General features: G+C 38.0%; 1 protein-coding gene across 3 annotated transcripts in view; it reads left to right on the top strand.

The window, feature by feature from the left end:
• The window catches only part of Cdk14 (cyclin dependent kinase 14), a 767,749-nt gene that overhangs the window by 715,836 nt on the left and 24,015 nt on the right, over window positions 1-27,898 (top strand). For 2 of the 3 annotated variants that reach the window (XM_071612070.1, XM_071612062.1), the window contains exon 15: window positions 23,068-23,113. The exons of the other annotated variant lie outside the window; for it this stretch is intronic. The gene's annotated coding sequence lies outside the window, so the exon portion shown is untranslated. Of the gene's footprint in view, window positions 1-23,067; window positions 23,114-27,898 lie in introns of those variants that run through there. 3 annotated transcript variants of the gene reach the window in all.

Below are 27,898 nucleotides of genomic sequence, written 5' to 3'. Positions count from 1 at the left end.
CTACCCAGAGACCCAGTTTTTATTAACATTTTCAATAGCTCCTATTTGTTTAAAAATATGGAGGAATACATTTTGCCCCAGAGAGGGGCAGCATGTGCCCATTGCCCCAGCTGAGGTGGAGTCAGGGCATATCCATTCTCATACAGTTCGTGTAAACACCAGCTCTGAGATTCCCTCTGTGAGCCCCCAATGCTTAGTTGACTTCTAAGGGATTTTATCAAGTTACAAGATTTAGTATTCAAAGCTCAAAAAAAAAGTAATTAAGAAAAAATCCTTTCTATGGCAAGAAAAAAAGTAGTTTGTTTCCATCGATTTTATTTTGTTTTTGTTGGCTGAAAACTAAACCAGGATGGGGGTGGTGCACAGTGGGAGGGAACGCGATGGAGACAGAACGGTTCGTGCCACAGAGGCGCCTTATTCTTCAGTCTCACTTGCTCATGGACAGCGCTGTAACTGGGTACACTGAAGCTGGTCCCTTGTGCCCCTACAGGTCTGCTTCCCCTCTAACTTTTCCCGGCTGGCCCTGGTCCTGCTACCCCCAGTGGCTCTGGAGCTCCATCATCTGCATTTCCCATCAGTCTCTTAGACATTCATGTCTCCTCCAACAGTCCCTTGAATCCCTGCCCATTTCTTCATTCTCTCTCACATGCCTGTTTCCCTAAGTTTCTGCAGGTTCAACCAGCAGTAAATAGTTTATGGAGCACTCACCTTGATGGCAGGCTCTCCCTTGGTCTTCTCCTCTACCCTGAATGATGACACAGGAGTCTTCCAGAGTGCTGTTTACATCACACCATTCCCTTCTTAGGGTCTGAAGTGACCTCTCTTTTCTTTCCACCTGGAATCTAGCCTGTTTGTTAGCATTTCAATACCTTCTGCTATCTGAATTCATCCCACTGTAGTCCACCCCAAAAGTCCCACTTTCTGTGCACAGACCAGCTTCCTTCGCCATGTGTCATTTATTGGTTTTCTCCATAGAAATTCACTGTGCACCTGCCATATTCCAGGCACAGTGCTGCCTGCCTGAGAATAGGATGATTCTCTCCTTTAGAAGCTCCAGGAGTCTTAGGTAGAAATATGTAAGGAAACAACATAATATGACAAAAGTTTGTACAATGTACTACTGAGCAAGTTCAGAAAAGAGAATGGCTGTTGATTCCACCTGAGGGCCAATGAGGCAGACTGATTCTTTCATCCAAAGGAGCCACAGAAATTGTGCAAAGTGGGCCATGGCCAAAGGAAAGGAAGAGAAAGTTGAAAGTCAAAGACTGTGTGTCTGCCAGGCGTGGTGGCTCATGTCTATAATCCCAGCACTGGGGAGACTGAGACAGGTTCAAGGCCAGCCTCAGCAACTTAGCAAGACTCTGTCTCAAAAAATTAATAAATTAATTTAATTTAAAAAGGGCTGGAGATTCAGCTCAGTGATTAAGTGCCCCTAGCTCGATGCCTGGTACCAATATGTAAATAAAAATAAGACTGTGAACTATTTAATCAAAGGCAGGAAAAAGCAGAGTCAGAAGGGGATCATGCAAGGACAAGAGTGAGGGCCCTAAACCACAGAAGGATATGAGAATAAGGATGGCTCATCTTCATTAAATGGGAGACATTTGATTTAAAGGCACTGAACTTCCATGTGCCAGATTCCTAGAAGTGGGAACTGGCTCATCAAAGCATAGGATTACTGTAGTTTAAGCACAAAATAGTAGTTATAAATGATTGTGATGGGGCAGGAATGCCAGGGTCAGGTTGAGAGTGACTTTGCCTGCCAGACACAGGAGCATGTAAAGAGGTGGGACCCTCAGAAGTGAGACTATCAGGCTGTGGGGTTGAGCTGGGTCATGAGTGAACTCAAGATTGACTTTCCCAGCCCCAAATCGTGGAAAAGAACTACTTCAACCTGGGTGAACAGAACACCATTTTCTAAGGTGTGTGAAGACACACGTGTCTTACCAGTGGTACCCCCAGTTGTCATCTGTTTTTTCAGAAAGGATTCTGGCAAAAAGTGCTTATTTATGTGTTCAGTTAATGCTTGCTGAGCACCTCCTGTGTTCAGATATCATTCTAGACCCCAGGGACTCAGTGGCATATAAGACAGATACATCTCTACCGACAGAATGAAAAGAAAGTAAGCAGTGATACTAGAATTCAAAGCACTGTTTGAGAAATCTGTTTCCCTTGTCTTGGGCTTTCTCTGTCCAAGTGTACCTACCCTACAAAATCCAGCTTCATTCCAGCCACCTCTCCCTGCTTAGTCTAAAACCTCTATTGATCTTCTTCCCAAAATCTTCTACATCAAAATTTTTTTTAAAAAACTATGATAATTAACTTTTTTCTGATTATACATATTCAATACATAAGTTCTAAACCAAAATAAGTACCAAATATAAAGAGAACATATCTTACAATTTCACTTTACCATGTATGACCACTTTCCTTTAGCACATATTCCTTGAATAATTTATTTTCTAGCTATGATAACATTGTCATTATTGCATGTTTATGAGCATCATAACAAAATGGGAACTTATTCCCAAATTTATGGTTTTAGACTTAATGACTAGAGAAAGTATAGAACTCTTGTATTTTTACAACCTTATTGAGATATATTTCACATACCATAAAATTAGCCTATTTAAAGTGTGTAATTTGAATGGGTTTTGGTATATTTACAGAGTTGTGTAAATGGCACCACAATCTAATTCCAGAACATTTTTATCACCCTAAAAAGAAACCACATATCCATTAGATGTGTGGTTAGAGTCACTCCTCATTCCCCCTCCCCCAGGGTCCCTACAGCATCAGCTAACTACTCGTCTACTTTCTATTTTTCCGATTGGTCATTTCTGGACATTTTGCATAATGGGATCATGTGTATGTGACCTTTCGTGACTGGCTTCTTTCTCTTATTGTTTCCAAGCTTCCTTGGTGTTGTAGCAAGCTTCTGTATTGTCTGCCCGCCTGCTTACCTTCTCTCTCTCCCTCCCTCTTTTCCTCCCTTTCTTCCTTGCTTTCTCAAATAGTCCATTAGGTGGACATACCACATTTTATTATCCATTCTTCAGTTGACATCTAGGTGATTTCCACTTTGAGGCTAGTGTAAATAATGTTTCTATGAACATAAAAGTGGCTGCACCATTTCACCTCCACACCATCAATGAATGAGGATTCCAATTTCTTTGCATCATTATGGGGTTCTTTTGAAAGATAGTCTCTACTCTGAAATGGAACCATCTTAGGTGGCCAGGTGGCTTCAGTGGTCCATTCATTGTATGTGTGCAAATTCCAAAGCTGTGTCTTCCAAGTTCATGGCAAAGTCTGAAAAGCTGCTTCCAAGTGAACCCTTCTCTTTGAGAAAAATAATATTTATACTGATTAATGTTCTTCACCAAAGAATATAATGAATGAATGAATATAATCTTTTTCTTTCAGCAATCACATGGTTCCAAAAATGTTGGGGTTTTTATTTGTTTTTTCTTTAAAGTCTGGGACAGGAAAAGAACTTGAGTTTAGACATCAAATTCTGGACTATTGCTGACCATATAGAATCCAACAATTAAAATATATTATTTGAGGGAAGCACACATGAAATTTTATCCTTGGTGTGTTAGTCTGCTTTTTGTTGCTGTGACCAAAACACCTGACAAGAACAACTTAGAGGAGGAAAAGTTTATTTTGGTTCATGGTTCCACAGTCAACAGAGTCCATTGTTCTGGACCCAAGGGGAGGCAGAACATCATGGGGGAAGAGTGTGGAGGAGGGAAGCTCCTCTATTTATGGCAGCCAGGAAGCAGAGAGAGAGAGAAGGTGGTAGGAAGGGGACACAGAGAAGATGAACCCTTCCAGGGCACATCATCAGAGACCCACCTCCTCCAGCGACACCTCACATGCCTATAGCTCCCACCCAGTCAATCCATTCGAACTAGGATTGATTCAGAGGTTACCACTCTCATAATCTGGTAATTTTTTCTCCAAATATTCCTGCACTGACACAGAACATTTGGGGGAACACCTTATATCTAGACCATAACACTTGGCAATATAATAAATCTGAAGGAGGAGATACTTCCAAGATTATGTTAAAAGTAAGATATTAGCTTAATTAAGGCATGAGAATCAAGAATCAGATCAGGATGAAATAAAGCAGTGATTGAGAACTGTTAAATTATTGAAAGCTATACATAATTATGTCTATATCATCACATTTCTTTAAGTATTGCTCTCATTCATTTAAATATAATTATTTTTTGTCCTTGTATTTTTATTTTAAACAAATATGGTTAAGTACTACTGAGTATTCCTTTTGAGAGTTTTTTACTGCATGCCATAAATGAAGACATTTTTTTTTTATATTGCAGTAAAGACACATGGGAATCAATGAACAGTCACTAAAATGTTAGCTTTAAAGCAACACTTTAGCCAGGGCAGATATCACAGAGGTTATGTGGGAATCTCTCAGGACAAATGGTCAGTGACTTCTTCCAAACATACTTCTGAACATAGCAGTCCTCTTTGCGTCATTAATCCCACTAGACTCTTTCTTTTTAATTATGAAGTATTACTTTTACTTGTTGAGCATTGTTATAGTTTGAATGTCTCTTCCAAAATTCATGTTGAAATTTATTTGTCACTGGTCATATGTGGGGGGGAGGTGTTCTTTAAGAGGTGATTAGGACATTGTCAAGGGGGTGTGTTAGCTCTCCAGGGAGTGAGCTCAGCTTCCTGCACTCCCTTGCTCTCTCCCATCCTCCTGCTCTCTCACAGTGATGCTTTTGTAATGTTTATTTCTACCACATTATGCAGCTGGGGCCTCACCATGTACCATCTCCATACTTTTGGGCTTACCAGCCTCCAGAACTTTGAGAAATAAATCTCTGTTCTTTATAAGTTACTCAGTCTAATGTAAACTTAAAATGGTCTAAGACAAAGGCTGTAGCAATTTTTAGGTTAGGAAGGGAACTAAGTTTATTAAATAATTTGAGTGCTAAGAAATATGATTTAGTATTATATCTTTTTTAAAATTTGATTTTATATATTTACATGAAGATTTTTAGGGATATCATTTAAACATTCCTTATATATGTTTACCTATACCCTTTATTCATGATGAACATTGTAGCAAAATGTATGTATTGATCAACTCAATGGAGTTCAGAGAAACTTAGTAGTACAGAAACATAGTCTTATCTCCTCCAAGACCAATAAGCAGGCCCAGTCAAAACACAGCCCTCCATATTAGTGAAATGCCCTAGAGTATACTCAATTTCTTCCCCTGGCTTCTGTGTCCATCAGTGGATTACAATGTATAAATAGATACATAGGATGGATGGATGGATGGATGATGGATGGATGAATGGATGGATGAATAGATAGTTGATAGTTTTAAAATGCCACTAATATGTTCATGTAGAGATTTTAGAATCTCTAAAGATATTAGAGATTTTCAGTTTTAAATTAAAATTACCAAGTCCAAGTCTTTTATCTTGGTGCTCATTAAAAAATATGGTTATAAGAGAAACTAGTCATTTGATTAAGATAATAAATCCTTTACCTTATTGCCAGAATTATGTGATGGTGGGGCAGCGGTGTGTTGCTAAATTGTATAATTGTAGATATCATAGCAAAGTTAGATTTGGATGTGCAGTGTAAAGCATGAAACATTTACTTTTTTCCCTTTCTGAATGGTTTTCTTTTAAACGTGAAGCAAAGCATTAAACAATGCTTATCAACTAAGCCAAGTGCCAAATAATGTTGATCAACTAAACCTAATTTTTCATTGCAATTGCCAAATATACCATCTCATCACTCCATAATTATAGGGTCCTCATATTTTGTGTTTTCATCATATTTTGTGTTTCTGCTAATTACACAAATAGTAAATGCTTTATTGTTGGAAAGTATCCAAAAGATATAAAATTTTAATTTTATATAATTATATATTATAATTATATATATAGTCATTTGATTAAGATAACAAACTTTAAAGTTCACATACTATAGAAAATCTTTATCTCTTCACTATCAAGAGTTTTATATCTTCTCAGATTCTATTTGACGTATTACAATTTACACTCATAATTTCAAAAAATATTATTACTTGAATTTTACTGAGATTCAAATTATGTGAAGGTCAACTTGCTCAACCTGAGAGTGATATTCTTTCAACAATATGATGTTCATATGGAGAATTCCGATTTTTTTTCCAGTGGATATTTGTAAGCTTTTTTATGGCTAGAAGGAAAAAATGCAAACAAAAAAAAAAATGTTGTAGAGCTTGGAGATGTATCCAGTACTACTGTGCATTTTTCACCATTAAATGCTTGAATTTTCTTATACAGCTTGTGGTATTTTTCTTAAGACTTTATCAAATTCTGTTCTGCTCTTTAACAGAAATGAAATCTTCTCTGTTGTAAGAGTTATGGGATTTGGAGTAATGAAATCTTGAGTGCAGATTCCACCTTTGCCCTGCCTAACTTCCAAGACGGCTGGAGAAGGCTTTCCACCAGGGGCCAGAAGTCAGAGCTGGAAATTAGTGAATAGCATTAATGGACAGCCACAGAAATGTTAGCAAACACTAGCAGAGTGTTATGCATTTCTAGGAAAGGGTGAAAAGTCATTCTGGTTACTTTCTTTGATCCCAAAGAGATAAAGACTTTCAAGGGAAAAAAACAAGTCAGGGGACACAAATGGAAGATTTGTGTCCAGGTATAGGAATATCCCCAAAGACATCAGTAAGAAAAGAAGGTGAAGGGAGGCCCCAAAGTAGAAAAAGCTGGGTCTCGTGTGTGACCAGAGACAGCCTCATACTTTTAGACCAGAAGAGGGTGGCAAACTGCTGCCCAAGTGACTTCCTCCTCAGTTACCTCTGTTCTTTGGATGTGGGATGACACACAAGTGTCCTCAAAGCCTCCTGGCCCCATTTTCTTTCTTAGCTCCTGGTATAGCTCCCCTGTCTGGTCTCATCATCAGCCCTGTGGTGCAGCTTTTGGCCTTCTACAGCTCCTGGTGCCTCCTTACCAAGCAAGATGGCTCAGCAATCCAGGGTCAGCAACACCATGGCCACCAGGCTTCACAAACTGGGCTGAAACAATCACAGCAAAGTGCTTTGTCTCCTCTAAGCCTCTAAAGAGCACCCTGTTTTCTTGGTGCTTAAAAAAGTAAAGGGAGAAGCTGGGGTCATGGCGCACGCTTGAGATCCCAGAGGCTAGGGAGGCTGAGACAGGAGGATCACAAGTTCAAAGCCAGTCTCAGCAACTAAGTGAGGCACTAAGCAACTCAGGGAGACCCTGTCCCTAAATAAAATATTAAAAAGGGGCTAGGGATATGGCTCAGTTGGTTAAGTCCCTCTGGGTTCAATTTTTGGTATCCAAAAAAAGAAAAAGAAAAAGAAAAGGAGGGATCCCCCCTTATTATTTTAAAGGAAGACTGTCAGTTGAAAAAAGTTTAGATGTCATTATGCTTAGTCCAGTTTTCCCTTAAACTTTAACTTCAGCTTAATCGTGGAGGGGTCACCAGAATTTCTCTGAAAAGTATTTCTTTAAAATATCATAAACTGGTGTTCAAATATTAGGAGTGCATGGTGGTTGTATGTTGGGGGACGGGGGTGTTTTGAGGGAAAGGCAAATAAGGAAAAGGGAAATGTGAAGTTTCCAGAATGGGAAATGAGAAATGGATTTTTTGCATTTGATTAAGTGGAAAAGTGTGGTCAGAAAGTTACGTATGTTCTGATTTTGAAACCCTTCGTCTCCTCTTAGGCTCAAGGGAAGGAAGGGCATAAAATCAAGTGATATAAAATTAAAATTGTGTGAATCAGAGAACTAAAGCAATTCCACGCAAATTGCCTGAATACCCAAGCCAGCAAGCAGATGAGGGTGGGGGTGGGGTGGGAGAAAGGGAGAGGAAGAGTTGGGTATGGTTGCTATGGCAACCTCATGCTGATTGAAATGATTGTGGATTCCTGCCTGACTTTCTTTTTCCCCTTCTGATCTGGTTCCTGGAGGTTTGCAGTTCTTGGGGTTCTTGGTGCAACCAAGTCAGCTCCCAGGGAGACATCATGGAACTAGAGGTGGTGGTCTTCTAGCAGGGCACAGGTGGCTCAGACACCTGGGTGGAATAGGGTACAAAGATAGATAAGGTTTAACCAGGGAAGTGAAAGTAAGCAAGACTCATCCAAATGCCAGGATTCTAGGCCACATGCTGGCATGTCACAGCTCTGAAAGGATGGAACCAAAGCAAGACCATAGAAGCTAAATGAGTCTGTGAGAGGTCTTCTGAAGGTCAGGGGAAAAAATGCTGATATTGACAAAATTTGAAACAAAGCTTTGTCTAGGGCAGGAATGGAAAGTAGTTCTCAAACTTGTATATCTGAGCTTCAGATTCCTCATCTATAGGACCACAGAAACACCTGTCTTGAAAGGCTGCTATGAGGAGCTGAGGCACAGGGGACTCTCCCGGCTCCTCAGATTCTGTGCCTGCAATCTTTTCTGAGAGGGAGAACATGGGTGGCCAAATTCAGAACAATCCCAAGTTCCTGGCTGATCTTGTTTCTACCTTAAAGGGGAAAACAAGAGATCAGAGTCATTGGCAAAGTTATAAGAAACCCTCATGGTAATTTTTATTTTCATAACAATAAAATATTAAAGATAGCATGCCCAATAAAGTGACTATTAATGACATTTAATAGCATTAGTAAGAATGGGCAACATAGAATTAATTTCCATTTATCTTTTATCCTTCATTAATACTGGTGTATCACTGATAATGATGTTAATTGAGAAGAAAAGAGAGTGAAGGATTGTATTCATGATGAAAGCTTTCTACTCTGCTCCTCACATTCTTGGGATCCTCTAAATAGGTGCCCACACTGCCCACGTGTCGCCCCCTGTTGACTGTCACCTTCGTCGTATACAGTGTTCCGGGCTTCACTTTTCTTGAAGAAAACCTGCACCATAGGCAGAGATGTTTGGTTTGTTTTGGTTTAGCTTGTTTGGTTGTATTTTTATTTCTCAAGGAGTGTGTAGGAAATCACATAAGCCTTATTACCCCTTAACATAGGCACACCTAAACTGCCCTTTGTTCAAAAATAATTTTCTCCGAGTACCTAATTTTCATGAAAGTTATATCCTTGGATCTGATCTGAACTAAGGGGGAGAGGGTGGAATTGCTGGCTGGTACTTCAGCATCCTGACATCATTCATAATCCAGAGGTTCTTGACCTACTGTCCCTGAATCTATAAACAGAATGCAGACCTGTAAACCAACTGAAATTGTATTTGAGGAAAAATCTGCATATTGTTAAACATATGTAGTTTTCTGAAGAATTACCACAATCTGGGTGCCCTATATCTGTTTTCTTACTGCAGTTGTGTTTTCAGTGTATTACCCACTGAGAGTTTGGTCAGAGTAGGAAACAGGAGACATTAAAGTGTTTTTGTTTTTGTGTTTTAAAGTTGTAGTTGAACACAACGCCTTTATTTTATTTATTTATTTTTATGTGGTGCTCAGGATAGAACCCAAGGCCTCACACACACCAGGTGAGCGCTCTACCACTGAGCCACAACCCCAGTCCCCATTAAAGTGTTTTTTGGGTCCCCCCTCCCCGTCAGAGTCTGAACTAAAACTGACCTTTCCTATATACAGTAATGTGACATATCCTCTGTAATAGCATTAAACACTAATGAAGTAATACACACAAAATTTATATATTGAATTTTAATTAATGACTTCAGGTTTAGGGATGAAGTATTGTGATATCTGTAACTTATTTTGAAATTCATCTAAATAATAGGATGGATACAAGGAAGGATAGTTATGATAAAAAAGCAAATATTTCAGTATGTTAACTATAAAGTCTGTATATTGAGAACATGGATATTCACTGTGTAATTCTTTCATTTTTTCTGTGTTTGAAAAATTTAATAAAATATTGGAAAAATAGGCAATCATAACATTTAAAGTACATGCAACTATGTATGACACAGCAGATTAGTGGAAGGAAGTGATAAAAGTTGGTTGCCTAAAATGGATATTTATTGATTCAATTTGGAGGCAATTCTTGAGTACATAGAAATAAATCTACATATGTTTGAATTTCAGTTGCAAATACTTTACAGCCAAGTAAAATTTTTATAGCATATGCACAGTGTTTAGCAAGATAGCTTTCCAAACAGTGACCATGATTGTGTATTTTGTCAGATTCTGTAGAGTTTGCAGTTTGACTTGGAGGTTCTTCTAACACAAAGTTGTTCTTGCCATTAATTGATTTCTAAGTCTTCCTAAATATTTCCTTGCTTGATTATACACACCATTAATCAGAGAAATTCCCCTATATCTGGACAGTGTGTCCTATCTTATTTGAATCATCCATCTGCATTACATAGTCAGTCCTAACCATACTATCACAGAGAGCTAAGGGGAGAGTTGCTATGTTCTCCTTTACATTTTACCAAATGCACATCAATCCCCTAAAAAAATCATCCCGTTAAAATTTCTTTTAATAAGAAAGTGCTGAGAGAGACAATTTGAGCTTTATTTTGTTAATCCAATCACAAGTGTTTTATATCCTATTTGGATTAAAATACCCAATAATTGATTATAAGAATTATGCAAGCTCTAGCACTGAAACTTGGGATATGGGTAATTAAAAAATGAAAGATCTTTTTTCCATTTTAGTATTTCAGGCCTGGGCTCATTACGCATGACATCTCATACAGAGAAACTGAATCTAATAATTGCAAAAGAAACAAAACTAAAACAGCTGTTGAAGCCACTTGGACTGATTTTTTTTAATTTATATGCATTAAATAAAATATAATTTATTTAAATATTATGTTTAAATGGACCTATAGTGATTGTTTTTCCCCATGATAACATGAAACAACTAAGTCCCTAGATTTATTTTATGATAATTATTCCAAATGATACCAGGATTGCAAAGTCAGAACTTTTGAAAATGACTAAGAGACATGAGCCGTGGTAGATGCTTAGGGTGCTAGTTAAATGCCAACAGACTGGAAAACAAACAGCATAACCCAGACAAGATGTGACTTTGTTCTTTAGCATCCATGTGAAGAGGAAATCAAATATTTCTGGGATGTGCTCCCCTCTCACAGGTGTGTAAAAAAAAAAAATTCACATTCTCAACTTACTGCATTGTGTGTGGGATTGTGACTTGGGGCAAGGCAAATGGGGCACTACATCACTTCTTAGAATAAAAGCTCAATTCACTTAACTCAGTTGGTGCTTTTGTTTCAGTCTGCCACAAGTGGACAGTAAAAAAGCATGAAGCATCCCTTAATCCCACGAGCCTGGGGTGTGCTGGCTACTCTCCCTGAGTTCTCCAGCTCTGTTGCCAATGGAAGTGAGGGATTGACCCCAGGCCTCAACCACTGTTCTTTGCTCTGCCACTAAACCACTGAGCTGTTGGCACTTTGATTGTTTTATACCAGGAGGAAACCAACTGTGTTGATGTGAATGTCTTATTCATCAGACATTACAGGCTTCACAGTTTTAATGAGCTGAAACTCCTAGTCCAAGACATGCAGCCACAGTGAATCAAGTCAAGTGATATAGTGACGACATTTTCTAATTTAGTGCAGTTGCTCTTTAAAGGGTTTGATGGTATTTCAGAACTCTAAACACTGCAATTACAAAGTCTGTCTGAGGTTGTGTGTTAATCAAAAACAGCAAATTGTGTTTGACTTATAAAGGACAGCAGAGTACTAAAGGTTGGAATTATTCTTGCATAGTTTTTCCTTTTAACCACGTAGACAACTGTGAAGACACAAGTGAACAAACTACTCACCAAATACCTAGGGTATCTTTCTTGCATATGAAAATGTCTAAGTTGTTCCCAGGGGCTATATTTTAAAATTACAGTCCTGGGGAAGAAGCTTAGTTTCTATGTCATCATTTGTCCTGAACACTGAATATTTCCTCAAGGGTGGAATAAAACATTTCAGCATTAAATGTTTCAAAATCTTGTACTTTGTGAGCAATTGCAAGAGTCATTTGGAGAACCAACTGCATTATCTGATTTCATGGCATATATTTACCCACAGCTTTCACAGAAGCAGCTTGAAATGTCCTGTGTGTGAAAAGTATGTGACTTTCTTAGGTTGGAGCCTGGGACTCCCTGGCTCACAACTTCAGGCACCTCTTCACTGCAGACAGAATAAGGCATAAACTCCTGCCCAGAGCACTTAAGGCCCTCCCCTCTGTCCTGCTCACCTGCTTTTCAGCCTCCCTGCGTCCATCTGCATCATATCCCAACATGACTTGCAGGCACATGCCTGAGGCACTGACCTTCACTGCCTCTCACGGTCCCTGCCTGTGCAAGATGGCCTCCTCTGTCCCTCTCTATACTTTTACTTAGTCAAAGCCCAGATCTTTCTCACTGTGCTGGCACCTCTAGGATAGCATTTATATTTTCCATTTTGCTAGTTGTCCTGGCCATCTTCCCTCCAAACACATGAGCTCTTTAAGGACATGCTGGTCAATGTTCAACTCTCAGCTCTTCAGAAAGCAGAAAAACCCTGATTGGTTGTTTTTGTGTGTGTTGTGGTATAAACACTCCCACGGTGGCTGATGGGTTTATCAGCTGGCTTGCAAAATTTTCCAAAAATTTTAAAATTCAACTCTTAAACCAGTTCAAGTCAATTGTAGAATACTAATGGGACCTCACTTTATGAGTCCTGTTATTATTAATCCTCATCCACCCTGAACACCGGGCTATGTTTAAAAAACAGATGCTCAGTAAATGTTTCCTGAATTGATTTAGAGAGGGCATTGATAGTGTTGCTCCTCCATCACTGCTCCTACAGGCTCATTTCCTGCAGTGATCTGTGCAACATCTGCATTTATGTTCCATTCAGAGGGGTGGCTTTAGCCGGCTCCTCTCAGCACACCAAAGGCATGTGAATTGATGGATACATTGTTAAATGCACTCAAGAGTTACAGTGAGGAATGGTTGGTGGTCTTGACTTCTACAACCAAATCATTAGAGCAGAATGTGAGTCACTGTGACTTTAAATAAATAAATAAGAAACAGAAATAAAAGCCAAAACACAGAGTCAAGATTGTGTCCCTCCCAAGAAGAGAAATGAAAAATCCCAGCATAGTGTGGTGAGTTGAAAGGTGAAAAGGCTGCAGGTCCTGTTCCTGTCTTCCCACTGCTGAACCTGTTGCCCATTTTGGAGTTTCCCATTTGTAACACTTTTACAACTCACATTTTGAGGTTGAGATGTCAGCATATTTTTCACTTCGTGTAATAAAGTGCCAATCTTGCTGCCTCTATGGAAGTCACCCCATAACAATCCTGTTGTTCCTGATAGAGTTTCCAATTCATTCTGATTTGCCTCTGTTTTAAAACCAAAGCTCCCCCATCTTCAGGAAGTCCCTCAATCTGGGCAACCTGGGACTGTTGATCACCTGAGTTCCCATAAAGGTTGTGGGTCCTATGTGCATGCTCTGGGTGTTACTATAATCCACTTCCTATCACTGATGTTCCAGAAGACATCTAGTCAATGACTAAAAAGATTTGAACCTTAACTTTTTTTTTTCTGGTTTAAAAAACCTGTTCTCTTCTGTGGTCCTATTTTTCAGGCACTTTTGTTAACATAAATGAGAGAGGCCTCTTCATAGGGAAAAACACCACATGAACACAAAATGCTAGGATTTATTTCTCATAACCATATACATAGCATTCTGTAATTACAACTTTTAGAATTCATATTGGGTATTATAGAAATATAGCATCTAGTAGTGGGACAACTAATATCAAAATACTTTAAAACAACCAGTTATTATTTGTGTGGAGTACATGCCAGAGGACTTTACCTGTGAATAAAGCCTTCACTTCTATGGTTCACTGATTTGTTCTTGATAGAGAAGTTGTTCACTGACATTGTAGTGAGGCAGCCAGTTGGAGGGGAGCTTAGCTGGCTGTCCAGATCCGCATCCCTTAGAACGGACTTGCTGGATCTGCCTCACGGTCTACAGACATTTCCTGGTGGAAATAATGTGTTCAAGTCATGTCCACAATGTGTCACTTTGTAACCATGTCAGAATATGTTCCCACAAGAATAGATGTTCCTGCTATAATGTAACATCCACATTTCTGCCTATGTTTAGTAAAATACTACAGTAAAATCTATAGGGCTTATATAGGGAAAAAGAGAATAAGGGGGAAACCATTCAGAATGCATTCAACTTAATAATACAGCACTCACATATGCAACAAAAACACTAATAAAAATACTAGAAATTTATGGGTGGAAGAAGCTGGATGTCAAGATTGAGGCTACTATATTAGGTGGAAGAGCAAGCTGCTCAAGGACCCAGGAGAATTGTACAAAAAACAGTTACTTCCAAAACACAGCCTGTAGCCAAACCAAGCATAAAGGAGACATGTGGGGTAGATGGACAGCACGTACCATACCACATGCCTCTGCAGCTTGCATGCAACTATGTTTGGGTGTCTTGCACATGGCTGCTGTTACTTGGTACCGCAAAGCTTTAAGCATTGCAAAGAAATTTCTCATGAACCAAAATGACTTCTGGTTTATGCTGACATCATTATATCTCATCATTGTATGGGATCTAATTATGCCATAGAAATGAATATTTTAGCTTTGCAAGTTTCTACTGAATAAGATGGTGATCATATATATTGAATTCAAAACCCTAAGCATGAAAACTTCTTATGCTTCAACATGTTGGACAATAACACCAGACAAACTTCATTTTGGAAAAAAGGAATTAACCCAAAATGGAGTCACATCTCTTCTCAAATCTTGTAATTAAAGTCCAACATAAACTCTCATGTTTCTCTGACTAGTGACTTAGAAGTGGTTTTATAAGATGTGTGTGTGTGCGCGCGTTAAGTTGTAAAAAAAAAAATGCACACACTCCTGAGTTACATGACTTTGTATTTGATTTATTTAAATATAATTTAGTAGGACTGTAATATATAAGGAGGGTTAAAGGGTCAGAATCCTATTTAATTAACTTATACTCACTTGGGAGACAGTCACTTATAAAGGTATGCTAAGCAAATAAATCTTCAAATAATGTAAAATCCTTGAAAAGAATAAGCCACCTTTGGTGAAGCCTTTTATATTAAGTCTGTCATTAATATGATTTCAGTGAGCTATTTCAAACAGTTTTTATACATATGTCTTGACATATATTCATATATTTAATTTTTTAAGATCACATCATTAAAATGATTTCAATGAGCTATTTAAACCTCCCAGTTTTGTATGTACATAAATATATACATATAAATGTGTTTTATTTATATTTAATTTTTTAAAAATCCCAAAGAACCATAGACCGAGTTTTATATAAGGGGGCTTGGCTAGGGTAGAATAGAGATGCTTCAGATTAGTCAGAGGAGAGTGAAGGGAGGGAGGAGGCATGGGGGTAGGAAGGGTAGTGGAATGAATTTGACATTATGACCCTGTGTGCATATATGATTACATGACTGCATCATGCACAACCAAAAGAATGAGAAGTTATTCTCCATCTATGTATGATGTGTCAAAATGCATTCTACTATCATGTATAATTATTAGAACAAATTAAATTATTTAGAAAAAATCACTGTATATATGACTTTTTTCAAGAAAGATTAAATGTGCCTTGGTGTTCTGAGAAGACCTAGATCAGGAATTTCCTCACACCTTCTTGGCATTCATTGAGGTAAATAGTCTCAGGGTTGCTTTCTTTTTGTCTGTATTTGTCTGAAATATGACCAGTGTTTTACATTTGCATAAATGTGATGTAATCAATAGACTCACCATTAAAATAGAGCATTCTTTTAAATGTAGGCTAATTACACATCCTATAATGCCTGGTCTTTAATGAGGATTTCAATAAATGTTTGTTGATAATGAAGATTATTAAAATGATATGTTAAGTCCATCTCCTCATGTGAAAAATGCTTTGTTTTGCAATGTTAGACTTACGGCTTTGCCTGAAAATTTTTAATTAAAATCACCACTTTGGCATAAAGCTTAAAATGTGCAGAGTTGCTGCAATTAGCTCATTGTGCATCCATATGGATGTTACCAAACAGCTTTCAACTTAAAGGATTTGGGCCATTTTGAATGATGGACCTTCTGTTAAGCCTAAAACAAAGCCTGTCTGTCTCTGTGTTCATTTTAATTAATATTATCTTGCTGGTCTCAAAGATGTGCTCTCTTTTGGAGGGAAGAAGCATGATTACATAAATCAGAAATAACTTACAGAAGTGGGTCTTAACTAATTTTCTACTTCCTTCTGTTTCATGCCACTTCCTTCCAACCCCCAAGGAGCCTCAGAGTAGTTTCAGAGAAATTGAAAAACAGTGATTCAGATGTTCGTTAGCCAAATCCTAACAACCTCACTCAAAAAATTATGAAGTTAAGCTGACCTCAGATTTTGTGAATTCAGTGAGAAGTCTAAAACTTATCATTTTGAGTCCAACATGGATATAAAATCTACAGTATAAAAGTTGATTATGACTTATTAATATTTGCACTTGGCTAGGCACTTACGGCTTACTTACCTTACTCACTTACCTGCAAACTTTCTTTTTCTACAGTAGCAAACTGAACCCAAAGATGAATGACACACAGACAAAAAAATTGTTTTGTTTACTTTTCTTGGTATTCTAAGCAGAACAGCTCGAAGTGTCAGAGCCTTGTAGGGGTGTTTGTTTTCTGAACATTTTTCATGTGAAACCTGGTTGATACTATACTTAGGAGAGAGGAGCATTCTGGACTTTCTGCTCTCATCAAAATCAGATTAAGTTCTACAGAGTTGTATTTTAATCAAGACCCTGATTTGCTAACTATTTTCAAATATCTGTCCTACAACCACTCTCCACATACCCTCAGAAAGACACTGACCCTGCTGCTTGCTGGGCACTATCTGTCTGGTGCCCAAATAAATCCAATTTTGAATGCTGGGTTTAAAAGCAAACTGCTAAAATGAGTTTTTAAAATTCTTCATTGGATTCTTAAGAAGAGAGTAAATGTGAAAGATTACAAAACAAAATTTTAATTTACCAGAACACATGGGTAAACTAATTCATCCAACATGTGAGTGGAAAGGCACAAAATCAGTATGTTCTCTACAGAATACCAGCATGGCAAATCCTCAGCAAATTTTGATTTTTCTTTTATTCTAGCACTATGGAAATTCATTCCCCATATCCTCTAGATTTGGCATGAAGCCATCGTAATTTTTCCACATTACTTGGAATATTTATTTTTTTAAAGCATGTAATTAACTACATACCTGTATTTAAATGCCTCCTATGTACCAGTATTTTGAATTCTACATTTGAGAAAGGGTAAGAATTAGTTTTACTGTAGGACAGAAACAGATAAACTTGGTCAAGTGATATTCACTTATTTCTAGAAGAGAACTTAATAGTTTTATAATTCTAAACCACATGTGCTGCTGTGAGGGAGCTTCCTTTTTCTCAAATTGTGTTTCTTCCTTCTTTACAAAGAAGTCTCTGCAATAGAAAGGAGCAGATTACCCTACAGCTTCACATACATCCTGAAGAATATCCTGTTCACAATTTAGGCAAGGAAAGGAAACCCTACAGTTGTTTTAATTTGGAGTCAAAATAATCACTTCTCTCCAGTGAGTCTTAGAGGAGGGAATGTGCCAGAGTCTTCCTGTAGAAAAAAAGAATACTTTGAGGAGGGGTAGTGAGCAACAAAAATAAATAAATAAAATAAACACAATCCCTTGGCAAGGGTAAACAGGCCAGCGCAAAACAGGCATCTGATCATGCCGGAGCGCCCTGAGCTGGGTCCTTGGCTCTGGTGTCCCTCTGGTATGTTAACTCTGTGTGTGTGTGTGTGTGTGTGTGTGTGCGCGCACTCATTTGTGTAGGTGTGAATGTGTGTGTATGTGTGTACACACAAAGACTTATCAGGGCACACAGAGGGAATTAGAAACAGCCTGGCCCATTTTTAATTTGGGTCTGTTTGCTTGCATTTAGCACTTAAGGGCTTCTACATTCAGTTTGCTCAAAAGAGTGATGAAGCACTCCTTGCTTGTGCCTCAAATCAGAAATGCATGAAGTGCAGCTGCAGAGATAATACATTTTCCCCAAAGGCTTTGGCTGAGCAAATTAGGTGTCAATGGGGTGCCTGCGCAGGCAGTACTCTCTCTAATTAGTCTCTTGAGCCTAGTTGGTGGCGGGTATGAGATGATCTAATCAATTGGTCTGTGTCTGATGGTTCTTGTAAAAATCCTACCAGGCAGACTGTCTCCCACAGGTCACCCACCTGCACAGCGGGACTGCTCATTTTCATTTTTCATCTCCTCCATCACATGATGCTGACAGTTGGTTTTAAGAAAATTGAATCCAAAAAATATCTAGTTCATAGGGCACATGGGTCAGAACAAAGTTGCATTATGGGTACCAGCAATCCAATTAATTAATATTTATAGCTGAGAAGCTCTATGTAGATATTTCTGAATAAGGATTTTATCAATCGAATCCAATTTCAGGTTTAAAACATTCATTTCTAGAGAAAGAACATTGTAAAAGCTGAAAGCAAGATAAAAATGGCATCCATTAATCTTATGATCATATACCTATGAGTGTATGTGCACATAGTTAAGCTTATAATTCATAGTCACTGTTCATTTGTATTGTGCAGGCAATGTATTTTAATTATCAATCAAACATAAGGGAAAGATTTACCCTGATGTATTTTACCTCCCTGTGATAGTAGTATAACTTCTTTCCTTCCACCTAATTCCCTACCCATCAAATGCATAATTACATTTACATTTTAAAAATACTTTTTCTAGCAATAAACTGATCTACCTCATATGTGTTCATGAAAAATTGAAGCTGATGCTGCCCAAGAAAGGATGAGGGACATCCCATGCTCTGGTGAACAGTATTAGGCAGGGTAGGTGGCACAATGTGGTCTATTCAGTCATCTCACAGAGACAGCAGTCTTACTCTGGTTGGCACCTCCTTTATTTTCTTATTATTGGTTTCTTCCATTAATGTCAGAACCAAACCTAAGTAATGGACTTACCATAATCACTGCATTCACTGTTTGTTATCCAATTACTGTTATTATCTATTATCCTTTATTATCTAATTCTGCTTTCACCCTAAGTTAGCCATTAGTTAACCCAGCAATTATACTCAAAAGAATCAGGAAGAAGGCAAGTGTGAATATCATCAGTAGCAAAAAACTGTCCTAAATCAATCCAACAGATAATAACATGGTATTGACTATGGTGACAGCATAGTTTATTATTACATGAAATAAAATATATTGGAAATCTAATAATTTCTTTCAAACAGAACATTAGAGTAAAAAACAACAACCACAAAGAAGTGGCCTACAGGAAGGTGTCAGTCTTATCCACCATTCTCCACTGGTGGCGTGTCATCTATGGATGGCCTGCTCTGTACCCAACACTGTCACTGGGCACTGTTGCTACAATAAATAGCTGCTTTGTATGAGCAATTTCAGCAACAAGCAGGAACAGAAACACAGTGCTCACCCTCAGTAAAGGCACCATGAAGGAACTAACTCCAAGTCTGAGAACATCTTCCACTTCCATATTTTCAGATTCTACCTTTCCCCCTTCCTGTTCGTTCAACAACTATTTATTGAGTGCTTAAGCCAAGCCTGAGCTGCGATCTGGGAAACATAGGCCAACAAAATCAAAAAGAACCTAAACTTCAGAACTTAAAGATGCCATCTGCCCTCTTACTGCTTCTTGAGAGGAAGTGTCTTGGAAGGGACTAAACCAAGTCCTGGTCAAGAGGTCAATTGGGCACCAGTTCTCCGTTGTGTTGATTATTTGACACCAAATTAAATGACACCAAACCTGTCATTTGGATGTTGTTGTGGGAACTCTATGCCTAGAGAGTAGATGTCATAGCTCCTCTGTCTGGGTTAGGCAGCCTTCTGCTTAAGTAACACAGAAGGAAAAGGATGTTTTTGTCATCTTCTGAATAAAATGTCGAGATTGGTAGTGGGCTTGGAACTGGATAAAGTGTCTATTGACCAGTGGACCTGAAATACTGTGGGGCCAAAGATGTCATCGGCCTCAAGAAAGATAGGGCCTAATCAGAATGTGTGCTAATATGGGAGCAGCAGGTACAGGAAGGGTAAATGTTTTCCATTTCCCTAGGAGAACAAGGGTGAGATGGTTGTTCCATGGAATTATTTTCTACAGTGGTAGATTCTTTAAGACTTGATAGACAGGTACAATGGCACATGCCTGTAATCCCAGCAACTCAGGAGGCTGAGGCAGAAGGATCACAAGTTCAAAGCCAGCCTCAGCAACTTAATGAGGCAACTTGATGAGACCCTGTCTCAAAATAAAAAATAAAAGGGAGTAGGAATGTGACTCAGTGGTTAAGCAACCCGAGTTCGATTTGCAGTACCGCCCTCAAGAAAAAAAAAAAAAAAAAAAAAAACTGAAAGAAAGAAATGACTTGAAAAAAGCATATCTGGGCAACCAGGCAGGGGTGAGGGATGTCCAAGTGAGCCACATAAAGAAATGTCCACAAAACAGCAAGTATTTGAGATAACAACTGAGGAGTTTGGACTTAATGATAGCAAAGGGCTTGTATATGGTTTCCATTCATACCCAGGCCTCTCTCAGAAACCAAAGAGAAAGGCTTTTGTTTACTGATACAGTCACTATACATATAGAACTCTCAGGAATAGAAGGTTGTCCCTGCCTCACACCATATGCAAAAATTAACTCAAAATGGAGTAAAGATCTAAATGTAAGGGCTTAAACTATTAAGACTCATAGAAAAAAATATAGGAGTAAATCTTTATAACCTTTAATTTCACAATGAGTTTTTAGATATGGCACCAAAAGTACAAACAACAAAGGAAAAAATTTATAAAATGGACTTTGAAATTAAAATTTCTGTGCATCAAAGGACAAAATCAACAAAAAAGGCAGGCCATGGAATAGAGACAATATCTGCAAATCATATACGTGATAAGGGATTAATATCCAAAACGCATAAAGAACACCTACAACTCAACAAAAAAGACAAACAATCTGATTTTAAAAAGAGCAAGACTTGAATAGATATTTATCCAAAACAGATACTCACTTATATGGCAAAAAAATAAATAAATAACCACATAAAAATATGTTCAATATCACTAATCATTAGAGAAATGTAAATCAATGCAAATGAAATGCAAACCAGTTCATGACACTAGGATGGCTATAATTTAAAAAACAAAACAAAGCAGAAAACAACAAGGATTGGCAAGGGTGTGGAGAAATTGGAACCCTTCTGCATTGTAATGTAAAATAGTGCAGTGAATGTGGAAAACAGTTTTAAAACAGTTTGGCAGTTTATCAAAAAGTTAAAATGGAATTGCCATATGACCAAGAAATTCCACTCCTAGGTATATACCCCAAAGAATTGGAACTAGGCATTGGAACAGACATTTGTACTTGAATGTTCATAGCATCACTATTCACAATGGCCAAAAAGTGATACAATCCAATATACATTAACTGATGAATGAATGAAAAAATGTGGTCTATCCACACAATGTTATTCAGCCATATAAAATAATGCAGAACTGATACATACTACAATATGAAATGAACTTCAAAAATGTTATGCTAAGTGAAAGCAGCCAGGTCACATATTATATGATTCCATTTATATAAAATATCCAGAATAGGTAAATCCATAAAGACAGAAAGATGGTTAGTGGTTTCCAGGCGATGGGGCAAAGGAAGACTGGGGAATGAATGCTTAAACAATATGGAGTCTCCTTTGGGAGTGATGAAAATGTTTTGCAACTAGAAAGGAACAATGGTTGTACAACATTGTGAGTGTACAAAATGTCACTAAATTATACACTTCAAAATGGTTAATTTTATGTTGTATGAATTTCATCTCAATAAAAAAAGGAAGGTTAACCTTCTGAAAAATTATCATGATAAGTGGGGAGAAATGAGTGAGGGTAGGGATATGCTGTTTTGATGGCGCTTAATGTACGAGTGAAACTTTTGACTTTCAAGATATTTGGTCAAGATATTGCAGGTTACTGCCATGCAGGAGGGTGCCCTTATTGGTGCGGCCACTGGAGGAACAGCAGGGCACCTGCACTATGAAGTCTCCAAACAAGGTCAAAACCTGTGAGATTAGACTCTCTCCCAGGTTGCCTCTGTGTCAGGGAGGATGGCAGCATGGCCATGTAGATGGAGACAGGCAGGCCTGGCCAGGACTCAGTGACCAGGAACTAGCTTTTAAACCTGGTGGGTGGGTTCTGAGACACAGTGGAGCTGATGGATCAATTCTTAAGGCTGTGTGACGTGAACCCGGGATTCCCACCCTAACCTGGCCAGGTGTTCTTTTCCCATCCTAGAGATTCAACAAAGATGTTTAAGGGCTTAAAAGAAGGGTAGAGAGAAACTCAGGGAACATTCCTTCTTGCTTCTTGAACCAATCACTTATCAAGTTTTAGGCAGACGTCATGAGAAAGTTACCATCCTGTGCAGGATGTTGGGTCTGCCAGCTCAGGTCACGCTGGTCACTTCTCATTCTACTGAGACTAAAGTAACAGGTAATAGGCAGCTCAGGAATTCTATCCAGCTGATTTGTTTTAAAAGCATGTATGTGATCCATTTTTCTATTTCATGTTCATAAAAGTGAACATAATGTTATGTCCTTTTAATGGTGTATATGATGCTACAGGGCCTTAATTAAGACCAGTGGTACTACTAATGATTTGGGAAAGGAAATATGTTGAGTTTCTGTTTCTTAAGTAATCTAAAGGAAGTTAGACCACTTAAATTCATGGAGTTAAATTATTTTAAGGGAAGAAAATGCAATCAGAACATTTATTTATTATATTAGAATTTTTTTGGTTAAGGAAACTATTCTACCTCAAATATATGTGCTTGGGGTGGCTGTGAAAAACCCTGGTGAGCTCACTGTGGCCTGACCAATTTTGATGTCTTGTGTAATTTAGGAAAAATGAATGAAGTAAGTTTTATATATATATATATATATAAAACAATTTTCTCTCTTCCTCCTCCCAGGATTAAGTTGTCATCAATCTGGGAAAAAAAAAAAAAAAAAAAAAAAAACATTAATGAAGTGGCCAATAATGTGAAGGGAATCGTGGATCAGTTTCCTTTCGCTCCCTGCGGTGGATTTCACTTACGAGAAAATTGAAGCTGGCAAGACCCTGTTTTCTCTGCAATTTATTTAAAACCTTGCACGCATTTGGATACCTTGTGATTTCCAAGAACTATGTGAAGATTAAGCTTGGCTTCCTGATACATGGCATGTATTCTTTTCAGTCTTTTGTGTTTGATTTTGTTTGATTTCCCTCTGCAGCCCAGCATCTCTGTAAAGGTTTTTATGCTTTCACCAGCCATGTCTTAAATACATTAAGACAACACATTTGGCGTTCACACTTCTTCAGTAATGTCTGTACTTGAAAGCCACACAGTGGCATAAAACAATGTGTGTTTTCTTTGAGAGCAGTGCACATTTTGCAACCACTAGGAAGGACATTTTTCGCTAAAGCAAACCCCTGTTCACTGACTGACTAGACAGCATGGTCCCAGACTGTGGGACCCCACCTGTCGCTCACCTTTTGAGGATGTTTGCAAATGTGTGTGGTTTTTTTTTCCCCCTTGGAAATAACTGTGCATTTGTATAGGATACTGGATCTGCTTAGCATTTTCAAGCCACATAACGTGACTGTTTTCCAAGCAGGTTGAAGATGAAGCAGCAAGTACCAAGCATTTAGAAGGAAGTTAGGGGAAATTGCTTATTTTTCAACCTCTAGAAATTGTGGTAACTTTTTACATGTGTCCTGGGTCTTGTCAACATCTCATTTTTCCCCTATCCATTCTGTTACACTTTGTATCTTCTAAATGGAGAAAATAATGAGGAACAGAATGTTTAAAACTTGGATGCAAAAGGCTGTATGGATGGGCCCTGAAAGCAGTCTTGGTTAATGAACACTTGCAAAGCAAATTACAGAATTACCCAGAGTCAGAAGTTTGCTCAGTTACAGCAATGCACCTTTGAATTACATTTTTAAAAAAAACATTCCAAGCTGATTGAAAGGCATCGTAGGGTACCTGACTTTAAACAGGCTCCTGGAATAACTGTTCAAATGCAGGTTTTAGAAACAATGAAGGATTCTTGCTTTAAAGGTGAAAATGGGGGGGAAAAAAAGAAAAGAAAGAAAGGCTTCACTTCCCTTATTTAAGGAGTTGAGGACCTTGGAGGATGAAGGTGAGTCTGGGAGCCTGGGGAAAAAGTGCTCAGGGTACAAAGTGCTCTGATATGGAGGGGTTCTCCTGATGCAGGCCAGCTCACATGGGGTGGGCCTTCCTGCTGAATCCCAGTAATACTGAGGCCACAGGGCAGTTAAACTTCATCTAAAGCATGAACTTAGCTCCTCTAAGCAAATTCCCATGAAAATACCTCCACATACATTGTTTTACATTTTCCCTTTAGTCAGAAGGAAGGAGAAACTACAAGCTTGAAATGTGTCACACATTTTTAGAATCAAAACTAGGAATTATGATCCAAATAGACAAGGGCTTCCTGAGAGTTGGGTGAGGGAGAAGCATTTCTACAGTCAAACCCGAAATCCCTACTGAAGTGGACTCAGCATTCCTAAACCCTAACATGGTATTATCTCTGGAGTAAGGTGCAAGTAGATATGTCAAGGGTCATAACTCATCCAAATGTAGCCTTCTTTTAAACTTACAAATGCCAAGCAAAGAATTATTTACAGATTGGTTTGAAAGAGAGCAAAAGACATCCAAAGCTAGAGTGTTTTTCCGTTTGCTACCTAGAAGTCTTTTTCATTCCTCTTTCATTCATTCCAACTCACCAGAAGTCTTTAGAAGTATTTCAATTTAAAGTATACTTAAAATTAGGATTTCTTAAAGGAAATATGGGGAGAAAAGTTGACATTTAATGAAAAGCAGCCTTCCTTGTGATTTGTTTTAAGTCATTCATTTGGGGTAGAGTCATAATTTTTATATTTTACTAAGTTTACATTAAGAGTTTGCTGATTAAATCTTAGTATTTAATAAGTTTCTAACTTGGAATTTTGAAAATATTCACTGTTGGAAGTCTTCAGTAGGAATGTTAGGGTGATTAGAGATCTGTGCTCTTGTCATAGACAACTTCTCCTGGGAAGTAAAACAATACCACTCAGTGTGCGTGTAAGGGGAATCTGTCATTAGAGAAATGTGATGATCAGAAGTTGGAAGGTTTTGAGTTCCCCATTCTTGACACTGATACACGAAATCCAAATTTCTGTTTGTCTCTCTCCTTTTCTATTTGCAGACACATTCTCCCTCCCCTGCATTTCATTCCTGCCTTCTCTGAGGGCAGTCATGAAAATTAATACAGACTGTTCATTAACAGAGTTATTATACTATTGAGAAAGCACTGGAATGTTTTGTGAGATTATTTTTATATGAAGGAATAGCTTGAATTTGAAGAGCTGGTAAGAAGAGTTACAAATACCTTAACACAGTGATGGTATCGCCATGACATCACTGCACACAGTGTTCTGAAAGGAGGTTGGGGACTTAAATTCCATTTTCTTACAGGTACAGTTTGACTGACTTAAAAATACAAGATACATAGGACATGAAAAAACCTTTTTAAATGCTCAGCAAAAAAAAAAAAAAAGGTCCAAGGCAGAGTAGCTGTCCATCCATGAAGCAGGGATGAGAAGCTAATTCTACCTCCCAAGAGTGATTAAAAAGTTTTCAGGGGAGCCTCCAGGCTTGCAAAAAAAAAAAAAAAAGCAAAGCCTCTTAGTATCCTTTCCTCTGTGTGTGTATATGACAGCCAGTACCCTAGGTATGCATCTATATAAGATACTCATCTGTGAATATTACTGGGTTTGTAATCTTTGTTATATAAGAGGATGTTTAGGCTGTACATACTGGGGCAGATTATTGCCTGCCCCCTATACATAGGAATATGCCCATAATTGCGCATAACTTCCATCTCCTTTACTGGCTTGTAGGCAGAAGAAACTATGTATGTTACTTATGTTACTGCGTTACAGTTTTCTCATACACCAAAAGAAAAATTTAAGAATCTCAAATAACATAAGCAATTTCCTATTCTCATTCCCCTTCCCACAGCAGCATATTTTAGAGGGACATACAAAATCTAAATTCTCTGTTCAGGAGTGGACTTGAAAAAATTTGTTTTTATCTTTTTTTTTTTTTTTTGTATGATGCACTGAGATGTGTACTTTCTAATGAAGTTGGTACCTAAGAAATGTGCTAGCATCATTCAGAAAACTATTATACTTCAAAATGACGCATAGTAAGGAGAATGGAATAATACATGTTGCATATTTGTTACCAATTGTAATTTGTCTGTATTATGAAGGATGTAATGGTTTGTCAGCTGTCACTGTTGTTTCCTTGTAACATGATATGGAATAAAAGTATAGCAAAATCTCCATACCTCTCCCTGGTACATCTTCTTCATGAGTGTTCAATAAGACCATAGACAGTATCAAAGAAACATTGTCTTAAAGCTCTTGGACACACCATTGTCAAAGAATGAAATAAGAGTCAAACACACAATATGTGAGAAAGAGTGAGTTAACCAGAATGTTCCAAGAATCTCACAAATCCTCCCCTTTCCTTGATTTGCCATGCCAAATTTAGGTAGAAGACTAGGGGCAGTGCAGAACAAATCTGTGAGCTGCAGGAATTCCCCTGGCCCCTCCATGATGTTCCCATATGTTCTACCCATCTCAGATGCATCTGGAGCCTATCTGGTTTTGTTTAATGACAAATCCTATTTATCTTTTATTGTCTTTTCTCTATTTTTTTGTACATATCCTGAGATAAGGTAAGTAGGTTACCCTCCACGGAATACAAATCAAAGCTTTAGCAAGCACATACTCAGAAACATTATTGTTCTCTTACTGAGCTTAGCACACTTCCCTGCACACACCCCCGGGGTGTCTGCACCTGAGTGTGCAGGGCAATGTTGGGAGCCCACGTGTGGATTGACAGGGACACATTGGTTGACCATTACCTTTTCTATCATCACCTTCTTGTCAAATCTGTCACAATTCCAAACAAACCCCCATGATTTGACAAATTGCTTATGATGGTCATGCCAAATATAGTCAATTTGTAGATTGGCTATTTGGTGTTTTAAAAGTGCTAATAAGCAGCTCATGAAAGACACCACTCGTTCAGAACTCAGCTGCTGCTGCTTTTTCCTCCCAAATCACTGAGTCATCTGTGCCAAAGTCTAGTGCATTTTTGGTCACTGCCACCACCAATGAATTCCACAACAGGAAGCTGCAGAGATGTACACTTCATAGCAGCCCAATTCACAATAGTTTAACCATAGAACCAACCGAGCTGTCCTTCAATAGATGAATGGAAAAAGAAAAATGTGGTATATATATTCAATGGAATATTACTCAGCTTTAAAGAAGAATGAAATTATGGCATTTCCTGGTAAATGGATAGACTTGGAGAATATTATGCTAAGTGAAATAAGCCAATCCCCCCCAAAAAAAAACCCAAAGGCAAAATATTGTAATATGTGAATGCTAATTCACAATAAGGGGAAGACACTAGAGAAAAATAACCTTACCTTAGATTAGGTAAAGGGAAGTGAAAGGAGGGGAGGAGAGAGATGTGGGGAGAGGAAGGATAGTAGAACAAAATAGGTATTTTTACTATATATATATATATATATATATATATATATATATATATATAACTTCATGACCAAGGTGATTCTACAACATGTACAATCAGAAAAATGAGAAATTATATCCTAGCAATGTATGATATATCAAAGTGCATAAATACATTCTACTGTCATGCATGACTAATTAAA

This window comes from Marmota flaviventris, chromosome 1 (genome assembly GCF_047511675.1).
Source record: "Marmota flaviventris isolate mMarFla1 chromosome 1, mMarFla1.hap1, whole genome shotgun sequence".
Lineage (NCBI taxonomy): Eukaryota > Metazoa > Chordata > Mammalia > Rodentia > Sciuridae > Marmota > Marmota flaviventris.
Note: the sequence above shows the minus strand (reverse complement) of the source record. Positions and strands in the feature narration are given on the sequence as shown.